Source organism: Battus philenor, unplaced genomic scaffold (genome assembly GCF_028537555.1).
Source record: "Battus philenor isolate CCGP_79_NKW_IND1 unplaced genomic scaffold, ilBatPhil1.0.hap1 SCAF_14, whole genome shotgun sequence".
Taxonomy (NCBI): domain Eukaryota; kingdom Metazoa; phylum Arthropoda; class Insecta; order Lepidoptera; family Papilionidae; genus Battus; species Battus philenor.
The window spans coordinates 2,927,993-2,947,035 of NW_027181676.1; the positions used below are offsets into that span (position 1 = coordinate 2,927,993).

The 19,043-nt window shown below is 31.6% G+C and overlaps 2 non-coding genes across 2 annotated transcripts; both read left to right on the forward strand.

Annotated features, from left to right (window-relative positions):
* Nucleotides 1-5,620: 5,620 nt before the first annotated feature.
* On the forward strand, nucleotides 5,621-5,692 carry TRNAE-CUC (transfer RNA glutamic acid (anticodon CUC)). Its single transcript has one exon. It is a non-coding gene; the product is annotated as a tRNA-Glu (tRNA).
* A 6,655-nt stretch (nucleotides 5,693-12,347) lies between these two features.
* TRNAE-CUC (transfer RNA glutamic acid (anticodon CUC)) lies at nucleotides 12,348-12,419 on the forward strand. The gene has a single exon. It is a non-coding gene; the product is annotated as a tRNA-Glu (tRNA).
* Nucleotides 12,420-19,043: the final 6,624 nt, after the last annotated feature.

A 19,043-nucleotide genomic window follows, 5' to 3' on the forward strand; every position in this document is an offset into this window, starting at 1 on the left:
TCTGTTGATATATATTTAATATTTAATATAATCTGTTGTATATTTATATTAGGTATTTTCGTTTTTTTACTTTGATATGGCAAACTTAACCAATTCAAAATTATTGCGTATCAGAAAAGGTTGTTCCCAACTTAAGTTCGTAGCGTGGGTTCAAGAATAACAATAAATTTGAAGGGTAAGGTCTTTATATTGAACCATAATTTGGGTGTTAACGACTCGAGAGAAGTAACTACACACCGTTTAGGGTCAACGAGGACAAGGCCGACTGTTTATTCTTATGTAAATTGAAAAGTATTACAAGTTTATTAAACAATAATTCATACAGTATTAGATGCGAGTATTAAAAATTACTTTTATTTTATATTTAACTCATTTACAGTTTCAGAATTTATATTAACAAATAATTTATTCTTATTTTACGACTTGAAAATTGCCAATGATAAAAAACAGTGTAAAAAGGCGGCTAATAACGAGACTTGGTGGAGGCTTTTAGCACTGCTCTTCTCTCTCTCTCTCTTCTGACTTTAGCCAGGAATATTTCTTGTACGACCTTCATGCTGGTACTAAATGTGTGAAGAGGCTCTGCCCAACTGGAACCTTATAATGGAGTTTTATTCAGAGATCTTAAGGTTTGGTTGCAAATAGTTATTTAAAGGTAGGTTATAATAATAACTCTTTAATAAATTCCTTTGGTAAAATAAAATTTCTGAAAGATCTCTACTTACATGTACATTACACATTACAAATGATTTAACATTCCAGGATATCTCTCGAAAATAGGTATATCGTTGGAACGTATTGCATGGGCAGGGCAGGATATTGCCAATTTGTCCTGGACACAAAGGGTGAAAGCGCCTGAATATTATGCCGTCTAGAGTAAGCAACGTATTATGAAATCGAATATTGATTTTATAAAACACATTTTTATTGAATATATTTCGAATTTCTTTTACCTCTATTATAATTCATACCTTCCCAATAAACTTGTAAATGTATTTCAATGATAATCTTTGTGTGAAAATATGAGATGACAATTTGGAAAATTTTTGATCACTCATTGAATGGTAAACGGTACAGTTCCATTCGCAGGTTCGATCAGGTCTAAACCATGCTCAACGCCACAATGGCCGATGTCATACCTCGTCGAAGACCGGCACAAACGGCGCGATATAGTACGTCATTCCAAGGAGGGGCAGAATACTCAGTAGGGAGGAACACGACGCAGGTAGAAGTTAAAAATTTGTATATGCAAAAACATACTTAGAAGATAAGATAGGAAAAAAGACTGTTTACCAGAACGAATTTATACTTCATATTTGATATTAAATTGTTATTGAGATATTTGATTATGTTTAATAAAAAAGAGTTCTACGAGCTATTCTTTGTTCATATTATTTTAAAGAGAATGTGAAATAGTTTTTTATATAAATTAATTAAAAAAAAACCGATAATACAAGAAACTAACTATAGATTTATAAACGACTTCATCTATTACATTTATCTTAAAAGATTTTTAATACTTTGTAGATCGTTTCTCGGAAAATAAATAAAAGAAAATAGCGCAGATACGTAAAAAAAATTATAACCTATATTGATAAATGAAACATTTTTGCAATAGTAATTACAAAAACGTACCGTACGTTATCCACATCTTGGGAGCAAATAAACAAAAAGAAATAAATATATTTAATATCTATATATTTCATAGTGTAAGATTGGAAAGGCACATTTAAATATTTTATAGTAAACCAAAGAGATACTTGAGATACGAAGGTCTGGTTATTGGGAAGAATATTGGCAATTTTCTCACGTGTACAGACAGAATGAAAGAGCTCGGGCTTGTATCGGCTTATTCCGGTCACCATAAACTTGCTCTGACCCCTCGTAAACTCAACATGCTTCCCTTATTTTTATCTAGACCCATTTTCTTTTTCTCGAACGTAGTCGAAGATGTTTCCATTTCCTACTAAATTGTTATCTCGAAAATATATATGGGAGAAAGTACTTATTTAATTACGTATACGTTGTTTTGTTTCTATATTTAAATTTGTTTTCTTTTGGATTATTTATAAATACATGCTAGTAATTATTTACCTAAAGAAAGGCAGATTTGTATTTTAATTTCTTACTAAAACTTATTCCAGAGCTAGTTTAAAATCATCAAGTCTTATTGATTATTCTATGTAGAAGTACGTGCTGTTAGTCCGAAGGCTTTTACAGCTTCATCTGAACTGAGTTCACAGAGCGGAAGGGTCTGTGAATTTCAATCATCGACCAAAGCTTTACGTGTACAATCTCGTATTTATCTAGTTACGTATTTGTATATTTATGTATTACAATATTGTGACATATAATTATCTAATTGATATGTTATGAGAAATATAAGTCATTTACGCAACCTTACTATTAACGCAATATTTTAAATTAGGATTGATTATAATACTAATAAAAAATTATGTAGTTTCAAACAGTTACGTACATTCGTACCGTAATTATATAATTTGTTATTCCGAAGGACACTAATAACATGTGTTCACAAGGATATTTTTTTAAACTCTTAAATATTTAGTACTAAAACTACACATATATCTTCAGTATTTTACTTGTCATCTTTATAAACTATCTGATTTTCAAAACAACGTTTTTTTTTAATTTCAAAATCAATCTAACAGAGACTGTCTGAAGTTAGTTGGAGTTCGGTTCTTTGATAACGTACTGGCAGTGGTCCAGCGCTTGGCGAAACCAATTTTCCGCTGGTTGGCAAAAATTCCAACGTCATTTAAAACTCATATTATAAATCCTCCGTCGTTACGATAGTTTGTAGTAACCGTCAAGGAACTATGAGGCAAATCACAATTTTAATCTTATTTTTATGTAAAATTTTAAAAACAATGAAAAAAACATTACTTACCTAACATGAAACATAAAACGACATGGCTCTTTGTTATGATGCTTGGAACATAGATTTACAGAATTGCACGGATTCACTGTGTTCGGGTCCATATATTTATATATGTGGCGGGATGTAGGTACTTTGACAGTTTTATTAAATTAAGGCTTTTGAAATTTTTGTTGAGTTTTCTTCTCTTTCACCCATCACATTTCCTTCACAAGCTTTCCTTGTACAGCTTTCCACCCTTCACCAAAATTGTTACACTAATACCTTTTATTTTTGTTGCATTACTTATTCCTATTTTGCATCCATCAGGTATGTAATGCTGGCGCTCTCTTTCCTCCTTACTAGCTGCATCTCACACTCTTTCTCTGTGTACCAAATACGGTACAGCGAACGATGACGTACACCGAGGTTTAGTCCACCACTTAGTCACAGATACACGAGGGACTCTCTTTGAGCTTAAACCTGTGGAGATACTCCAAGAATCTCCTATACCCCGTGAGCATTTGGGCTAAAACTCTGTCCAGCACGATTTTGCAAAGCACGTTTCGGCCTGACGCCCGGGAAAAATGTCCTCATTATCGAAGTCGTGTCACCTTCCACACGCTATGATGTTGTCGGTAGAAGCATCTTTGCAAAGTGTATACAAAAAAATAGATTCGTTAAACAGATCAAATTGGATAAGTATTTTTATAATCACTTTTACTATCATATTTAAGTAATTAAAGCAATTCATTACTTAGCATTATTATCCTTCAAAATATATTACGATGTAATAGAACATTATATCACGTCCATATTTAATAACATTGCACCTGAGTGTAATGTAAAACCGTTTATTTTTCCTACACATACAGTTACTAAATGTACATTATACTTTATTAAATTATACCATATATACATTATTTTCCTTAAAGTTCTTAATATAATTATTTATATACATCAAGATTGCAGCCTTACAACTAAAACAAGTAAAAATAATTCAGAATCTAAAATAAAATGTGAAATTGAGGTACATAAGATCGATACCTCAACGTCTTTCATTCCCGCGTACTTGCTTTTTTAAATTTACAGTTCATTGACTCACTTCTAAAGTCTCTCAGCGGAGTATTGTTTATTTATTTATCGAGCCACTCGAGTTCTCTGCCTAATGAAGTGTTAGATTAAATAAAGAAAAAGCGATTGAAAATTAAACTTTATTCAGTATAAATTAGATCGCGTTCGTATTTAATACTAAATAAAAACAAAATTTGATAAAATTATAGAAATTTTTATATTTATGAAAAAACATATATCTTATTACGGTGTCAGCATATAAAAAAGTGGCCTCTTTGGACTTAACTTCAGGTTATAAGATAATTTGTATCACCGGTACGTAGACATTTAAGATATATATAATTTTTAAATATTCGTCTTGTCGTATTGATCTCAGCCAATAAAAGCCCACTGCAACATATAGAAGACCTCTCTCAAAGATATCTATGGGGGTAAATATAATTACCATACTCAGCAGGCTGTTGATGATCGCAGTGTAGTGTATTATTATGGTATACAGGGGACGATGCTGTCCATCATCTGGAAACTTGTTTTAACTATATAATTAATGCACAAATTGTGTTTCGCGGTGATCGAACCCGTCAACTAAGATCACAAGTCTCAGTCCTCTACCACTGGACTACCAATGTTCGTGTATATTTGTAATAATATAACTTTTCAGTGCACTATTTTTTCTACATTTAATATATAAAATCTCATATTATTTTTAGCGATGGAAGTCTTTATAATCCGTTATCATAAAACATTTAACTAAATGTGAATACTTAAATGCATCTAGAAATAAAATCATTTATTAAATATTTTGATAAGCGCTTATTTTCAAAACAGTTAAAACAATTCGGATTTTTTTTATTCTTATATTTGTACGGAACCTATTAGATGAAGAAATAAATTTAAAATATTAATAGGTAAACAGTCAAATTATTATAATCTTATTGTAATGTAAACAAAGAACTTTAATTGAACAAATTTAATAAAATAAAACAAATTTTTATACACTATTGTTAATAATAATAAAGATAAACGACCAAAATGATAGCCGTAGTGCACGCATGCTTAATCTATACAAATAAATAAATTTGTAATATTAAAATAATCATTTAACCGAAATTACTATTTTAATTTTTGTCTGTCTGTTTGTTGCGGCTAATCTATTTATTTACTTTATAGGAGATAGACAGTAACAAAAGGCAGTAAGAAAGTACAAATTTAGAAGCTTAAAAATCTAAAATTAATTACAGTTGTTACCTTATAACTATCTCACTGAGAACACAATGATTTATAGTCAAACAATGAAAAAACAAATAAAAATAAAAACATTACTAGACAGGGATCAAAGACTACGGTTTATACATCTATATTATGTTTGTTTATATATTTATATTATATTTATATTATGGTTTAAATTGCCTTGTATGTACTCAGTAATTTGAAACGAAATTGTTTTTTAAAAGATATGAGAGAGCCCGAGAATATATCAATATCACTAACATATGAATTGTGGAGGTCACACATTCTGTATAAGGGTGCACATTTACCGATATTTGTTCTAGTCCTAGTCCTAGTCCTATTATAATGTAAGTGATATTTTTAATAAATCCCCATAAATTATATTAAAATATTAAGGCGTTTTAGAATTAATCGATAATTTGAAACTCTTAGGTACAATCCGGTATGGTCTAGTGGCTAGGATACCTGGCTCTCACCCAGGAGGCTCGGGTTCGATTCCCGGTACCGGAATGCTTTTTTCATATATTTTTCTTAGCAATACATTTTTAAATGAAAATAAAAATTTGAAAACTTTTTTAATTCTTCTTTTTCACAAAATTTCATTGTTAATTAAAGCAATATTGCATGCATGATATTTTCGTTACAGATTTCGAAGAAATTTTCCAATTGGCTTCACTAGATATATTTGCACGAGAGTATGTCGTACTATTTGTTCATATTAAAAGAAATATATAAAAAGGTTGCTTCAAAATCGAAGTATTAATTATTCATCCTAATTAATATATTTAAATTTTATTTCTAAAGCATTTTTCATTTTCCGACGTACTGTTAAAACATCAAATGATTTAGATATAAAATAATTTTTTTAATTGTAATGTTTGTAAGGTAAATACATTATTAAAAGATATAATTATTCTACATTAAGATAGCTCCGTTAACTTCAGGCTTTACGGATTAAAGAGATACACATTTATCTCGGGATAATGGAAGATAATACTAAATGAAAGCGAATATCGTAATTTTCTATACAATTATGTTAAGCATTAAAATACAATTGAAATAAATTGCGTAGTGATATTGCTTTAATTAAATAAAACTTGCTTTATATTGCTTTATATTTTAACTGTGGACTTTTTTGAATTTAAAAAAGAATGATTTTAATATGACGCTGATGCAGGCCGCTTTCAACCGGTCTGATTAAAAATCTATAAGTTGTGGACGTTCCATGTTCAAAATTATGATATCTTCATCTGTAAAGTGACATAAGGTAAGTTAAATATAACGTTCCTTTATATAGAGCTCCTAGAAAATGGAAATGTTTGTGCAGGAAAGCAAAGATAATCAAATTAGATAGTTTATAAGTGTTAAAAGTAGTTTAAAAACTTATTAGAAATGGACTTGCAGCTTATTTGTAAAAGGCTTTTAGACCCATTACCAATCAATTCATATAAAAAGTTCAGTCTGAAATATGTTACATTGATTTTTTACAAAGACAAATCAACGATCACGTGTATGGACTGGTGCCTATCCACCAACTCAACCAAAAATGAAGCTGTGCGGACAGAATATAACTATGAATTCACGCTAAACGTAACGCTCTGCCTTACGATTATAAGGATGCACTTTACTAACTTAGACTACCCCAGGAATGTTCAAATTAATAATAATAATGATTTTAATTTACAGGTAGGCACTTTGTGCACTACCCTGAATGTTAACGTCCTTATTAATTACGATTTTATATATTGAGCAGCGGTTGCCCAGGAATAAAGGACTGAGATTTGCGATTTTAGATCGCAGGTTCTATTCCGGGAATACAATCTTACGTAATTAACACCGTGTATTAATTATATAGGATTACCACTGCTTACAAACAAGTTTTCAGATGATGGACAGTAGCGTCGTTCTGAATATCATATTATCACATTCCTATCGTCAACTCGCCTTCCAAGCACGTCGATTATGGTATCTTATCCCATAAATATCTTTGAGAGAAGCCTACGACTAGTAGTGGGCGTCTATGGGCTGAAACGACCTATTATAATTGTTGTACTTTATTTTAATATAAAATCAGTTTAATTTTAACTATAATACTTGATACTTATTTCAAATAAGTTCTGATATATATTAAACTATCATTAATTTCGCGAATTCTCTGGATACGGGCAGCGAAGGATCGGTCATCGTAGTGACTCAATGGAGGCCTATGCCTTGAAGTTGGCGTCCTTCAGCTGGAAAGAAGAATAAATAAAATTTTTAGATCGATTTATTTGTTACAAAATCATCACGTTATTTATTACCTAACCATTGATTATTGATCGAGTATATATAAATTCTACAGAAAATGAGCTTCATTAAGGCTTTTAAATCTACAATAAATGACTCTATATTAAATCTTAAATTGTTATGTGGAACATTACTCCTGGGGTGAAGGTGTTTGTCGTAATCCTGTGATCCAGTTTTGCCGCGTCGATGAACAGACGAGTTTAAAGTTACCGCTCCGCTTCTATAAGGGTTACTCGTTTCTATTAATTTTAACATTCATTCTTCCGCAAAAAGATTGTGAAGTGAACACGTAATTTTGAAAATTTATTAATAAAAGATATCGTAAAATAATTTGAAAAGTTTCACGTCAGCACCTGTCAATGCGGTGCTTTGTTGAAATCCAGGAAGTAATAAAGTTCATAAGTATAAAAGTTATTATGAATTCAATTTTTAACTTTTTGTTTTTCGATATCGTCTTTAAAACTTTATATTGTATATTTAGTCGTCGTAACTTCTTTCGAAATTTGGTAACGTTTATGGTTTAAACAAAGTAAAAAAATCTATTAAAATATGGTAATATATTATATTATTGTTGTAATATTCTCACTGTACAGATAATCTGATTGGCGAATGGCCTATATGTTTCGAATTTTAAATTCAAGAATTGATTAGTTTTCTGTTGAATTTTTAGTTTTTTTTACATTATATTTTTATTATTTGATGTATATCTTCAAGCTCTTGTCAAAGCGTAGCTGGTGGCCAAGCTCTAGGGTCTCCGAGAGGAAACTTCGATTTGGACCCTCGCTAAGTACTCGTTTACATTTTGACTCAAAGGCTTTATTAGCTTCATTATTTTTTTCTAGTTTTCTTCAATTTCTCTTTTTACCTTTTCTTTTTATTACTTTTTCTGTGCGTATTTTAAGAATATACAGGAGTAGCCGTGTCAATGACAAAAATACTAGTAGTTATTTTAACTACTGCAGTTAATTACCTACCTATGTTTATGAACATTAATATACCAAAATATTTTATTTTATTTTATTCGCAAATAAAGAGAAAAAAATACGTTCGGAAGCGGGAAAGTTCTTTACTATTTCCCGAACTCAAAAGAGCAAGCAGGAATCCGATAAGAAAATATTGAATTCAATAGTCTCAGCACATCTTGAGATTTATTTGCACAATAAATGGATTGAACCCTGTTTCGTTTCGCGACGGCCCAATATAAATTTGATATTTCCTTTTTTGAAATTCTTTCTTTCTATATATATTTTTGCGTGTTTGGGAATTTCTGAAATGAGCCCGAGATTGTGTTTTAAAGAAATTGAAATAAGTATTGTTTTAGTAGTGGAAGCTTTTAGATTTATTAGTACTTACTTAAATTAATACATTATGATTACGTATTTAAATAATTGTTGTGTGATATAAAAATGTAATTAGGAAAGACATGCTCGGAGTTTCGCCGCTAAATCGCCCTAAAATGACACTGGGCGGAATATAGTGCAACTGTCGGTTGGGACAGAAAGGTTCTCGAATGGCAACCATCAGCCGGTAAACAAGGCGTGGGTAGGCGCTACACTAAGTAGCCTGAAGATATGGTCAAGATCACATTAAGTCGCTCGATGCGGGCAGTACAAAATTGGTCATTGGCGACCTTTAGGCGGAGGTCTATACCTTGCAGTGGGGCGTCTGTCTGCTGTCATGATGTGACGGTTTTTGTTCTGTACTCTCTCACGGCTAAATTATGTAAATACAAACTCGGATATTTACTGAATTAGTTATTATTTTAAAAAATCATTTTTGTATATAGTGTAATTTAGATTAATTGTTAATTGTTCCGTAATGCCTAAATATAAGTTTGTCATTACATAAGTTGCAAATACAGGAATTATAAATAAAAAAATAGTTGTCCACCAATAAGACCTATATTCACCCCTTTGTAGCTTTCACACCTATAACAAATCATCCTGTATATTATTCAAAGATATCATTCTTAGGTAAATATTTTTTTTGTAAGTCTGCCATTAAGCATGTTGTAAATACAGGAATTAACCAAAATATAAATATTGTACAAAAATGAGCCATAAATTCATCGCTTTATAGCTTTTACACCTATAACAAATCATCCTGTATATAATTTAACTTAATCACCGTTTACCAAAGGTTTTTTTCAACATAATATTTAGAGGGAGCACAGAGAGAACATATTTGATATGAGTAAATACATTTCTAAAGTCCTTTTTATTGATGTTTCATGTTTATAACAGTTCATTACCTACCTTGAAACGAAGATTGGAACATGTTAAATTTTTCAGAATGTTCATGTTTTATTTGTTTATTTCGCTTGAGTGTAAGAAAATTAAGTATCGGTGTGTAAACAAATATGTATAATAATTAATGTATTATATTTTACAAAAAAACGATTGATTTTTACCGCTCCGGCGTTGAAAATTTGTATACTATATAGCAAAGGTTGATCATAACGAAGGTGAATATACTGATGATTAGAAATAAATACTTGTTTAAAAATGTAGTCATGTGAGTTTAACTTAAGAAAGCGACATTACTTTCCGGTCCCCCTAATACTTCGGGATTTTTTAATCATTTCTTAAGGAAAAAAATGCTTTTTCACTAGAGGCTGTTTGAGTAGAAATAACTTGCATATTATGGCCATACTACCAGGTTAGTTAGTTACCTTAGTTATTCTATTTTAACTAAGAGAAGTCAACAAAGAATATTAAGTACGCGGTAGACTAAAATATGCAAAGACGAGAAATTACAGAAGAAATTGGATGAATAAATCAAATATGAAGCTACTAAAACAACACACACTTGCACAATTGTCTACCTGCGGGTCTTAACAGATGAAACAATATAAACAAACAGAGTAACTTCGAATACTAATACTTAAAGTTCAACATGAAACCGCGACAAAAAACAAAAAATCAAACGTCGTCTTAACGAGCTATTCATACCATACGTGACTTTAGAAACCCTTCATTCTCGCAAGTGTATTAATAGCTATTTTTAAAATAAAATAATTCGTAATAGCTTTCCATGTGTAACAGTCATGGAATTTACTTCACACAGCAGTTAACACTGTTAACTTTTCACTTTAGATAGAGAACCTATCTCCTAAAGATCTCTATTCCTATAAAAAAATCTCTAAAAACTCAACAATAATTAGCTAACGCTCCGAAACATCTTCTCTTCAAAAATATCACAAAGAGAGAAGAAGATCTTTGAATAGTGTGATTACAGTGATGACTTATGGATTCGAGAGGTGATCATTTGCGGTGGGCCTTATAGAAAGGCTTTTAGTCGGCTTGAAACTTAAATAATTGTAGATATATATGTAAATTAAATGTATGTAAGAAAAGGACCAATATTTAGCCACTTCCGCACATGCAGTGCTAGTTGTGCAGCAAAGTGCACCGCCCGCCAGCCCGCTGATAAATGCGCATGCGGCAAACAATGCGAATTACACAACTGCCACCGTGAAATCACTCAACACGTGTTTCACCCCTCCACGGGGCATCTTCAGGAGTTATCTTACACCGTTTAGTGCCAAACACAGTCACTCTCAAAAATTCAGTGACTACCACTGCATGTGCGGAAGTGGCTAAATATTGGTCCATTTCTTACTTAGGATGGACTTCCACAAGGTAGCGCTTTATTCCATTAAATAATTAAATGTATATTATAACTGTACCAAAATGAATTTTTGACATTCAAGTATTCAATAGTGAAGTGTTCCAACTTGACTCCGTTAAACATTACTTGGCACTTAATCAACACTTGTTCAGCAAAAGTTCCTGTGTGCTTATTATACGCTCATTTGATTTCATAAGTGTTAAAATATAATAGTAAGTATTTTGTTATGGAAACAGGTAAAGACAGAAACACTGTGATTTCGTAAGCTTTTTATAATTATCGTAAGTTTTATATGTCCAGTACCACGACTGAACTAAATCCATGTTTATCTTCATCTAGAGTTATCAATACAGTGTGATTAAGGTGAACAAGCTTTAAAGGAGTTCGTATCAGAAAAAAAGGTTTCTTTTACCTCTCGTAAGCCCTGTTCAAAACCAGATAGGGATGTCCCTATCTGGTTTTGAACAGGGCTTTATATTTTTAATATGCTGTGTATTTCGTTATTTTATAATCGTTGTCACATTTTTTCACTTTATATAAATTTATATATATATGTTTTATTATTATCATCATATTTTGTTTACAATTATTGTATTATTTTTCATTTTCTCCTGTTCTTACATGCTTACCCGACCTGTTGTAGGTTTAGCACTGTTTCTTTTGATTACGTTCTCAACTATGACACTGCAGTATTTGAGAAACACAGGCCTATCTTTATCGTTATTAATAAGTGAGGCGATACTACCCTCACTGATCTTTTTTTCTAGTAGGAGCTCGGAATCTTATCTGAATCCTCCAACTGCGGGACAACTGATATCCCAACCACCCCCAGCTAATAGAACACTTATAATATAATTACTTTGTAATATTCTCTATTAAAAAGCGACATATCGATAACGTTTGATGTCTGCAGGGACAGCAAAAATAACTAAGTTTAATTCATAGTTATCCGACTTTAGAATCTGCTTTTTCTTATTATATTATATTTACGTTATTTTTTTTTAGTCATTTTTAAACTGTTTTATTTAGTTCGACCCGTACGGAATTTGTTTATTTGGGTCAAATTTAGAAATTGAAATTTAAGCACCTTTCCGTTATCAGATTGATCCGAAATTTGGTACACACATCCATAGAAGTCATTATATTATTATTTAATAAAATTTAGGAATTATTTACAATAATAAGAATTAAAATAATTGTTAATAAACTTTTAAGTATGTATTTGTAGAATTTACTTTGTCTTGCACAATCCGGTATGGTCTAGTGGCTAGGATACCTGGCTCTCACCCAGGAGGCTCGGGTTCGATTCCCGGTACCGGAATCTCTTTTTAATAATATTTTTTATTTTATTGTAATGATTTCATTTATAATCTGTGATATATCTTTACCGTGTATATATATATATGGTTTATTCACAAAAAAGTCTCATTACAATTATTTTTATCTAACTGAAATAAACGGCAGGTTTTAATTTACATTTTCGAAAAAATTCGTTATAATTTAAAATTGATTAAATTCAAATTTTTTAATATTTTATTCTTATTGTTATGAATTGTTTACTTTGATTTTAAATCATAATTTATTGGATATTTTTTATGATCGTATATACATTAAATTTTTTACGATACTGTTATATTCAATTATTGTCAAATCTTTAATAATTATAAATTTTCAATAACGTAATTCTTATTTTTTTTACATTGGAATGCGGCAGCTTAATAACTTTTGGCTATACAAAGACTTATAAGAAAATAAACGATAATAAAAGGAAATAAACGACAATTATAAAAAAAAAAAAACAGCGATGTCATAAACGTTACTGACCGGAAAATTATTACGTGTGTAATCCTCGAATTGATCTTCAAAAATTCCGTACAAAGAGGTTTTACGTCATACAAAATTGTTAAGCCGAAAATCGTCTATAATTTTATTAAACAGGTTCATAGATTATAGATGTAAAAGTTTTAAATAGGTGAATGTAAATCTCATTTGTCAATAAAAAACTTCAAAGCTTTTTATTTGAAAGTGAGCGATGGTTTAAATTCTGAAGAGATATATATTCTATAACAATTCGTTTTGACGCTTTTTCCTATTTTATAATCGTAGGTTATTTAATACGCCTAAAACAATTGATTTTTGTATAGGGTGTCGTCGTCATGTTAGCTAATGACGGCAACTGCAAGGCATAAGGCTCCTCCAATATCTATGAGGAGATATACCAAAAACTCCACGCTTAGCAAGCAATGTACGCTGCTCTCTATCCTCTGGAAACTTATTAGCAACGGAAATCCTGTATAATTAATGCACAAATGTATTATTTATTATTGTATCCCGTGAATTGAACTCGCGACTTATAATCGCAAGTCTCACTCTTTCATCGCTGGGCTAACGCTGCTGAATAGGGTGTACCATTTACTAAACAGCATTTGAACTATACATACACCTTATTATTGTTTTTTTCATGTATATTCATTGTGGAAGGATAATGATAGAGGTAGATTTGTACGACATGCGAAAAAATGTTTACTAAATTATTTACGATATTTTATTGCAGTCCTCTTTATATATAAAAATTGTTTTTTATTCTGTTTACTTAATATGTTAATTTTTTATGTTGTATAATTTTAATGTTACTACCTTCATAAACAATTCAGCTACGTTCAAATCAAAGTTTTTACCGGCAATGCACAATATGATTGTACAGTATCATAATTGAAATTAAAAAATTATACAGATTAAAAAAACATTGTTTCCTATATACATAGTTCTTTTCATTACATGCTATATATATGACAATATGTTGAAGCAAAAATATTACATTTTTATGCAGTGTAATCATTTTATTAGGAGTATATATAGTATATTAGGAGTATCAGAACATCATTATTCTTTTCAAAAAAAAATTGTATATATATATATATATATATATATATATATATATATATATATAAGAGTAATTCAAACAATATTGCGATAATTAAAAATCACTTACAAAAAAGTAATGCAAAAAAATTTTGCTAGCCCCTAGGGTAGAATAATATGAATAAAAGAGTGAAACAAACTTTGCCTACTGTTCATAATTATAATTTTCCGCTATAAGTTGCTACTATATAATGTTATTCAATTAAAACTTTTAATTTGGTAGCGAAATTTATTTATCATGTCGTTCGCAGGTAAGTAGGTTAAAACTCGAGATATTTTTGCGAGTCAATTATAATTTTGTTCCTATTAATTATGTCGGCTTCGAATGGCTAATTAAGATATCTTATAAGGCTTCTAAATAAGGCTTACTTCTGATTATTCAAGACGTTTTCATTACCATTTTTAAATTTACGTTTAATGTATTTCAAAAAATAGAAATTAATCTTCGAGGGTGAAACACGAGAACGAATATTCTTGTGAAGAAAAAAAGGTAAGGAATTTCTAGTAAAATACTTAAAACTTTTAAAGAGTTAGTGTCTTATTAAAAGACGTTTGTAACACTTTAACAATTTATTTAACACACGAACAAATTTTTATTAGCGCTTGAGTGCGAGCAAAAAGGACGTGCATTCGTCGTAGGACTCTGGGGCGCAATGTGCTCCGCGACCGAGTGAAAGCGGGCAATAGAACAAAGGTGCAAAAGAAACAAAAGAAACAAAAGTAACAAAAGGTCTGCGCCCGCGTCCGGTGCGTGCATGTGCCCGCTGCACTAATTCGGCACACTAAGTTCGCCCGTCGGCTACGCTCGCTCACAAAATCTTACACCTATTATTCATTCAGACATCACATCAGTGTATATACGACTCCCACACTTTTCAAATAGTCACTTTTCAATTTCCATGTAGGGTCCACTGACCACCATTTGAGATTCTGCTGGAATCCAGCACAATTTTACGTTGCCCTGGCGACACAAGATTGCTTTATGTAATGTTACACTACGAAAGAAACAAAATACTGGTGACTATGCAAGTTAATTCGGATCTACAAATGTTACAATACAGTTTTCATTGCACGCTATATATATGACAATTTGTTAAAGTGAAAATCGTAAATTTTTATGAAGGTGTAATTAGTATTATATAGTATTACGAGTACCAGATTACACGAGACATTATTATACTTTTCATATATATATTTATATATATATATATATATACCGTAGTAAATACCGTTTGTTGTCAAAAATGTTTAGAGTCTACATCGTTAAGAGCTAAATTAATTATTATAAGTATATCAATTTTTCTTTACTTTATTTATTTAAATTCATTGAATTTCATACGAAGTCTCAAGGTTATCAAAGAATTGCTTGTCTGAAGTTTCAATGCACCGGGCACATTGCTCGTGCCACCAATGGCCGATGGTGTCGAAAGGTTCTTGAGTGGCGACCACGAGCCGGTAGACGCAGTGTCGGTAAGCCCCCACTAGGTAGACCGGTAGACAAAATAGTTAAGTCTGGATACAACGAAGACCAACCATCGTGACGATCTTTGGGGGAGGCTTATGCCTTACGTTGGGTGTTCATCGGATCAAAAGTAGGAGAGGAATATCTTTCTTTCTTGTTGTCAACATCATCATCACCATCATTCCCCTAATCTCAATCCACGAGACTTATACTGCTGGAAATAGGGCTCCTAGATTTCCATTCTAGGACCAGTTTTCTCAAGACGTCTATCCACCCGGAGAGTTAATAACCTAAGTTGCGCTTGCCAGTTTGTGGTCTATACTCCAGAACCTGAAGGTATAAAAGGATATCTATCATGCGCAACATGTTGTCAGTCCATTGCCATTTCAACTCGACAATATACTGACCAATGCCCGTTTGCTTTCGTTCTTTTTTTTTACTCTTTTTTGTACGCATACCAATGTACTAACTAGATGTTTTTTGCACATTTTCATTTTCATTTTTTTCTGTAATATGTAATTAATTCTGATCGAAATATTCAATTCAAGATGTTGTATATATATCTTCAAAAGTCGAAATAAATCTGTCGAGCTGTATTCCGTCTCGATTAATTGAATAAAAAATAAAAACTTGAAATCCTTGCACTTAAATAACAAGTACGAGTTAGTATCTCCGTAACTAACTACGAAGCTGTTTTCGCCGTCTCATAACTCCGGCGAGCAAACTAGTTTTGCAAGCTTTGCCCATTATCCGGGACACAGTGTGAAATTTATGAACGCCTTGCGAGACAATACCTTTCAGTTCCGTACTTCTAGACACAGACTTCTAGTTTTAAATTCGTTTAGGATTGCATAGAGACGAAACTTTATGCACTCTCTTATCGTGGTTTATATTTAGTTTTGGTATTGGTTCTCAGTGTCTCTCAAAGAATCGATATGTCATAAGAGATTTTCCGTGATCGTGTAGGTGGGTTATTTAGACAGCCTTCTATGATTTGATATAAGATAAAAGAAAAACCGAATGAAATTAAAAGAAAAAAGAAAGAAAAAATATAGTTAATTGAAATCATCTGAGGTGCGTGAAATGTATTATATTATAATACATTATATATAATATACATACATACATATACATATATATATATATATATATATTAAATATTTATATATATATATATATATATATTAAATTCTCGTTTTAAAGTTTTGTGTAGAAAAGATTCTAACAATATATTATCGATATACTATCTGTGATAAGTGTGAATAAGAATATCAAAAAATATAATATAAATAGTTATGTATATAAGATTAACACTAGAAATATAGACAGACTGGTTATACTGGCATGAATATCTAACTACCTGAAAATATCTAAATTCCTTGGTAAGTAATACCAGTTAGCAGAAAAATTAACTGATGATATTACCAGAAGTTTATTACAGTACGAATGATGTTGTGAAGAAATAAAGCTTTGAAAAAGTTTGCATATAGTTACAACATTCAAAAGGTGGCGCGCAGAAAGCTTTCAATTGGAAAAATATTACGAAAATAATATTTTGCACCCCAGCTCGGATTCGGAGGGGTACGTGCGGATACTGAAATAACTCTATTTGAAATACGTCGGAGCGAAGCGGCGTCCTAACGTGCGGAAATCATATTAAGTTGCAATATACCGTTCCGTGTAAATTTAACGAGCCATCTCACCCAACTCCGTTTAGCGTATTCACTGCGTTTTAATATTCCTATATATATCGGATTTATAACAACAATTTTGTTTATGTTTAACGAAAATATTTTGATAGAACTATTGAAGTTCTTCTCTCCCCCTTTTGGGGTACGTCTTACACTGCACTTTCTGTTCTGCAGTCTCCACTCTACTTGTTCTGTGCGCTATGTTACATGCCCACTGTTACTTCAACATGCCAATCCGCAGGGTCATATCGGCTACTTTCATTCTTCTTGGTGTCATCTAATTGCTGATTCGATCCAGCAGCCATCAGTCTATTTTGTATAAGAATTGATTGTAGTTTAAAACTCAAAATGGGTGACGTTATTGGCAAATTAGGAACGCTTTTGATTTACTCCATAGTCAACGTGTCTTTCTTTATAATTGACAACACGTATTTATTAAAAACAAAAAAAAATGGAACAATCCTTAAACATATTCTTTCATTTATTTTAATTGACAAAAAAACCTCTATTTAATAGGGTTTTTACACGACAACCGAAAAATCGAGTAGTACCTGATGGTAAAGTGACAGGGAGACAAGATTATGTGATACAAGGTTCATCATGGCCTTCTTTGGCGGAGTCCTCCTATGCCTTGCAGAGGGCGTCCATCGGTTGAAAAGTAGAACTTTGGAATAAATTACTTTAAACTCTTTTTAAAGGATATTATAAGTCACCGAAAAACTGATTGAGTTTGTTATGGGTGCTTTTTAGATAAGGGCGCGTAGGGCACTCTTATAGCTTCAAGTTGAAGGAGGCCTTTGAGGGAGTTTAATCTGATCCTATTTTCTATGAAATTAGCTCTTTTGGATTCTCATTATGTCAATCAAAATCAAAATCTCAATAAGTCACTACTATAATTGTTCCCGTGTTGATAATAATATGGATATATGAGAATAATTAAATAATGATGATGACATTTTACATTTTGAGCACATTTTTTTCACATCTCTGTCACATCTATCTTGGGAGGGAGAGGGACTTCCTTTCTTTATTTCTCCTTTTTCATGAATCACGTTTTTCTATCTTTTCGTCACTATTTCTTTCGTACTCTTTTCATTCTTATCCTCCATTCATACCTTATGTCACTGTCTTCTTCACAATTACCACAGTATCACAATTACAATTTTTCGTTAATACACTTTCTTTAGTCTGCTTAGTATATCACTTTATTTATCAAAACTTAAAGTTTTACATTTTTTTTCTAATATATAATTGGTATACTCTGTTACATTATTATATTTATTTCACTTATGTTCGGATTAAATATTAAGTTCCTACCAGATCGTATTTACTTCTATTTATAGCCTCATTGATTATCTTCTCACTGAAACATCTGAGAAAAGCGGGGGCGATGTTCATCATCGCTCATTAGAGAGTCTATGTTGTCAATCTCCATCTTTCTCTTAGTTTCGATTTCTAAACCATTCCAGAGTTTTTTCGGAGTCGGATCCACCTCCGGGTCACAGATCAAGGGAGATTTTCCTCGAGGCGATGAAGGTACTCTGATAATCTCCTGTGCCCCGTGAACATCTGAACCAGTACCGTGTCCATCTCCACTTGAAGAAGTACGCGATAGGCCTGTGTGATTCTCTTGAAAAATATCCGCTTTGATGAAGCCGTTGTTTCGTTTACATACCTCCTATTCCATTCGCCGCGCAACTATAACCTTGGTTGTCGCTTGAGGAATGAGACAAGGCATGTCTCATATACATTTTATGCGTATTAAATACACGTCTATAATAACAAACTTCAGACCAGCATTAGTAATTGGTTCAAACTGTAATTTTCCGGTAATCTGTCACCGGGGGATGGTAATGGGATTTGTAGCATT